Genomic DNA, 5,470 nt, shown 5'->3' with positions numbered 1-5,470 from the left:
CTTTATATTTGCTTATGAATATTCAAATCTTTGACAAATATTAGAGAAAACAATTACTGGAAATTGGATTTAACAAGAAATTGGTATATTTCATGTTCATAACTAAAATTTTGCAGCCGGGTTATACACAAGGGCATTGTGAGCCTTCTATTATTTGATTCATCGCGAGTGCATTTTACAGGTAATTGTTTTTGCAAATTTGCATACAAAATCGATATTAGGAGCCTTATGTACATTTTACTTTCTTCGTTTTGATGAAGAAATTGCAAAATTTGGCAAGAAATTAAATACAATAATTTCACGACGTTTGATTAACCTTGTTGTACGATATTTTTCAGTTGTTTGCATCTATGCTGAAGACTGTCCCACCAACAACGTTCAACTGGAGTGTACACACTTGACGTGTTCAGCTGGCTATACTTTGGCATGTGTGAACAATGTTTGTACTTGCAACCGTAAGCATTGAGTATTACTCTTATATGTTCTAACAAACTTATTATCAAAAGATAATTGTTGAATATACACCAGCACAAATGTCTGTTATCGCTCCGTTTTAGGAACGAACTAATGCTGTGAAGTACGTGGATTTTTTTTTATTTTGAACTGATTTTTGTTTAATTTAACCAAATAAATAAAACACTTAAACCCTAAGCATGCTGAACACGATTGATTCTGCCTTTGTGACCAGTGTAGATCATGATCGGCCTGCACATCTAGCAGTCTGATCATGATCTGCACTGTTCGCTATTCAGTCAGTATCTTTTTGTTTAACATCCTTTTTAGCAGTCAATGGTACTGTCCAAATTGCAAGATGGACAAGTTCATTATAGCAACAGGGTAAGGGTTAAATGAAAATTAAGACTCAAATCCACAGGACATATCACATTTCACGGCCAACCAAAACGGGACGCTCTTCCACTGAATTACTGATCGTACCAGAAAGGTTGTGTGCACTGCTTGTTTACATTTCAAAATACCGCGTTCAATTTACAAGTGATTTTGCAAAGGGTTTAGCTGCATATACTTAAACAGAAGAAATCATGCAAAACATGTGTGGTATCTGTTTGATTAATCAAAAGTAATGTTTCTATATAGAAATTCTGACGTTTATTTTTCTTTTCTCAGCTAACCAGGCTGCCTCCTGTACCACCCAAGCTGAATGTTTGAGTAACACAAACCTACCGACCTGCCACCGAGGATGGCATTGTGTCGATAATGTATGTCGATGTGGTGGAAACTGGGGCAAATAATGTGACTGCAGTTATTGCTTTCAAAAAAAAATGTTGAAGCTATTAAAATAAAACTATTGTAAGAATTACATTTTCTGCTCCTTATCTATATATATTACAATCCGCTTTGTCCCCTTGCTTTTGATATAATTTCGGAGATATATTTTGAAAATATAAATTGCCATGCTACTAGTATTAAAGTTATTGTAATTCTTTATTCAGCCGCAGATGCCCAATATGACTAAAAGTTTGTTATATCGTTACTTTGCTCTAACTACTGAACTGATTTAGAAGCGATGTTCCTCTAATTGTAGTTCAAAATCTTAATACACAGATGTTTTTTTCATTGCAATGCAGCAAAAACACATTAGCCACAGTGGTAAGATATTTGTAAGACTTGTAATAATCGTTCGAGGTTGTCACTGTGTCAGGTTTAGCAATTAAACTTTTGTCGTGGTTGAGACCATCTGAACCGATTCAGCAGCGAATCTCATCTTATTCTAGTTCATAAGGTTAATAAAAAAGATATCTATTCTTTGCAATACAGCGGAAAAAAAACTTGGCACGATACTACTAGAGTTGTAAGATAACCACGCATGATTTTACAAGCCTTAGTAATATCGGGTTATTGTGGCTAAAGTGCTCGTCGCTCTATGACGATGATATATCTGTGTATAAAGCTTCCGAAATACAATAAGAGATGCATCGCTGTCGAATTAAGCAGTGCAGTGGTGAGTGTAAGAAAGGGGTCTGAATTTGCTTAAAAATTATAATTTTACATCCGACAAAGCGAGAACCACATACGATGTTACAAGCCTTACTAATATTGGCCGCTTTGGCTTGAGTGTTCATCGTAATTAACAAACGTAATATACAGATATATTTGCATTGGAGTAGAGCAAAAAACGCAAGCCACAGTGACCCGATATTTATAAGGTTTGTAATATCGTGAGCGGTTCTCACTTTAAAGCGTTTACAATTTGAATTTTTGTCCAAATTGAGACCGTCACCCTGCCCCAGCCGCTGAAATGATTCGGCAGCAATCAACCATCCTGCCCTAACAACTGAACAAAGTCGGTAATGAAACAAGTTAAAGCATAGCAAATGTTCTTCTAAGCAATCTATATAAAATCTAATGATCTCTTAAAATTTGGTTGCAATTCATCTGTTTTTTACTGCAAAAATGTAAAGTTAGTATTAAACGCTAGTTTATTTAACATAATTTGTTATATTAAATCCAACAACAATTAAACTGTACCACTTTCAGTAGAGTAAATACGGCAATAAGACATTGACCCGGTCAATCCATTACGATTCGATGTGTGAATTTGTTTCGCATAATTAGAGGGTCGCAATGGGGTTTGTTTTCACATATTAATCATGCATTTGAAGGTAACGATATTATTTAGTTGTTTACATGTAAATTTGCTGATATATGTCTATCTGGTCGACTGAATGTACATATGTTATGCTCTTCAAGAATGGAGGAAATAAAAGAATCAATCAATCATCCTCGGGTTTAGTAATATGTAATCCACGGAACGCGTGTAGTCAGAGAGCCGCCTCAGTTAGGAAAGAATAGTTTAACGTCAGAGGATATTTCTAAGGTCACGGAGTTTAACTGGCCAGCTTGTAATGACAACAGCTTTCGATATCAGTAGTTCAGTCAAGTGTGACTTACCGAATTAAAATGTTCCTTCTCAAGAGAAGGAACAATAATGAATTGGGACCATTATCCTGGCCTTACCAGGAACCGATTCTGCAGTGAAGCCCCTCTAATTGAAGTCCACGTCCTTAATTCACAGATAAATTTTCATTTCAATAGAGTGACAAACACTTTGGCCACAGTAGCCCGATATAACTTAGGCTTGTAATATCCAGTGCAGATCTGATTTTCTCTAGTGTTAAATTTCAATTGACCGCCATCTTGCTCTAGACACTTAACCGATCTGGGAGCGAATTGTCATATAGAAGCTTAGTTAGACATATTTTCATTAAAGAAGAGAGACAAATTTTTTAGACACAGTGGTCGATATTACTAAGGCTTGTAATATCGTTTGCGGTTCTCATTTTATCCGGTGTAATTTTTTTTTGTACAAATTGAGACCGCCTATCAACGAGAACCGGTTTGGCGGCGATGCATCTCAAATTGTAGTTCTCAAGCTTAATACACAGAATTCGATGGTATTAAAGAAAATTCATTTCCAGATACACCACCATGGACCCTTCATACCCCTACAGTTCTTTTCGATTTGAAAACTGTCTTTAGAAAGTCTGAAACAAACCCTGAAATATTCAAGTCCAAATATTATGAAATCTAATCAACTTAAAGTACTATTTTGCAATTTACACAGACGGTTCAAAAGATGAATCAAAGGTTGGCTGTGCTGTCAGCCTCCTTCATCAATCAAAATTACGTCTGCCAAATAATGCAACAATATTTTCAGCCGAGGCCAAAGCTATTGATTTATCTCTAAATTTTATATAAAACAATAGTGAAGAAAAATTTATTATCTTTTCCGACTCGCTTTCTGTTTTACAGTCAATTCATAACCGAAATATGGACAATCCATTCATTCAAAATATTCTTCTCAGGTTTCATGAACTATCTTTAAAAAAGTCTATCATATTTTGTTGGATTCCCAGTCATGTTGGTATTCATGGAAACGAAGATGCTGATATTGCAGCAAAGAAATCCCTTTTATTATCACAATCTAATTTGAAATTACCACATACCGATTTTAGGCCCAATATAAACAAATTCATTTCATCTAAATGGCAATCGTCATGGAACAATGCTTCATTCAATAAACTTCATGATATCAAACCTACTCTAGCAGAATGGCACCAAGGGAACAGATCTGTTCGCAGCGAGGAAGTTGTTCTTTCTCGCTGTCGAAAAGGTCATACCCGTTTGACTCATTCTTATCTTTTGAATAAAGAAGATCAACCTGAATGTGTACCATGTCAAACACCACTAACTATTAAACATATTTTAATCGACTGTGTGGACTTTGCTACACAACGCAGTACATATTATGACGTTCAATCTTTGAAAGAATTATTTGAAAACATTTCAGTCGGAAATATTTTATCGTTTTTAAAGCAGATAGGAATATATAAAAAATCTAACATTTCATATTTTTATTGGCATCTTGCAATATTATTATGTTTGCAGCTGATACTGCTGATACTTCTAACACACGCGTATATACATTTTTACATAACTGATTTTAGATATGCTTTACATTTTACATGGATGTTTTTAGATATGTTTTACATTATTCATAGTGTTCTTTACATTTTTACATGGATGTTTTTAGGTATGCTTTACATTTTTACATCAATGTTTATGCTTTACAGTTGGCGTTTGCAATATGACTTCTTCTCGGCGATATATGACCATTTTGTGTCGATTCGCCGTAAACCCCAACCCACTCACTAATACACATAACATATTCATTGTAATATGGCAACACATTCTTTAGCCACAGTGGCCCGATATTACAAAGGCTTGATATATCATTTGCGGTTTTCACTTTTCCCCGTGTAAAATAACGACACATGATAAAAAAGATGTTACCATTATTTCTGTCCTGATGCTGTTCTTATTCTTAAATAGTCGCAAGTACTAATATTTTTGTACAATGTTAAACTGCATAATCGCTTTTATATACCATGTACATGGAGTCACTTTGATATACGGTATGCTGGAGTTACTTTAATATACGAAATGCCTGAGTTGCTTTTATATACGCTGTTGTTGGAGTTGCGTTCAAAAACAGTTTTCATGGAGTCACTTTGATAAACAATGTGCATGGAGTTACTTTGTTTAACAAATAATCAAGTCATTCGAGTGGTTTGTGGTCTAATTTATTACGGTTCAGAGTTCAATGTGAATGGAGTTGCTTTGTTTAACAAATAATAAAGAGTTTGGAGTGGTTTGTTGGTTCAGAGTTTGATGCGCAGGAATTGAACTACAAAGGCGTACGTCCGAGTGGTTAAATAACTAAGCATCTGAACAATGAACCGTGAAAACTAAGACGACAAACCAACAACAAGACCTTTCAATTACTGTTCTCATTCTTACATTTTCATTGAAATATTTTAGTAGTTTTTTTATGAGAGTAGTACTGAACCGGGCGATATGCGGTAATTTGACGTCACATTTGACATCATAATGCTCTCTTACCGGTTTGCGCGTCAACCGTTTTTTATTGCAGAATATGCTGAGCTTGACT

General features: G+C 35.0%; 1 long non-coding RNA gene across 1 annotated transcript; it reads left to right on the top strand.

Moving 5' to 3' along the window:
* Positions 1-332: 332 nt before the first annotated feature.
* Positions 333-1,318, top strand: LOC123560475 (uncharacterized). The gene is made up of 2 exons (XR_008365939.1): positions 333-455; positions 1,126-1,318. It is a non-coding gene; the product is annotated as an uncharacterized LOC123560475 (long non-coding RNA).
* The last annotated feature ends 4,152 nt before the right edge of the window (positions 1,319-5,470 follow it).

This window comes from Mercenaria mercenaria, chromosome 10 (assembly GCF_021730395.1).
Source record: "Mercenaria mercenaria strain notata chromosome 10, MADL_Memer_1, whole genome shotgun sequence".
Taxonomy (NCBI): domain Eukaryota; kingdom Metazoa; phylum Mollusca; class Bivalvia; order Venerida; family Veneridae; genus Mercenaria; species Mercenaria mercenaria.
Note: the sequence above shows the minus strand (reverse complement) of the source record. Positions and strands in the feature narration are given on the sequence as shown.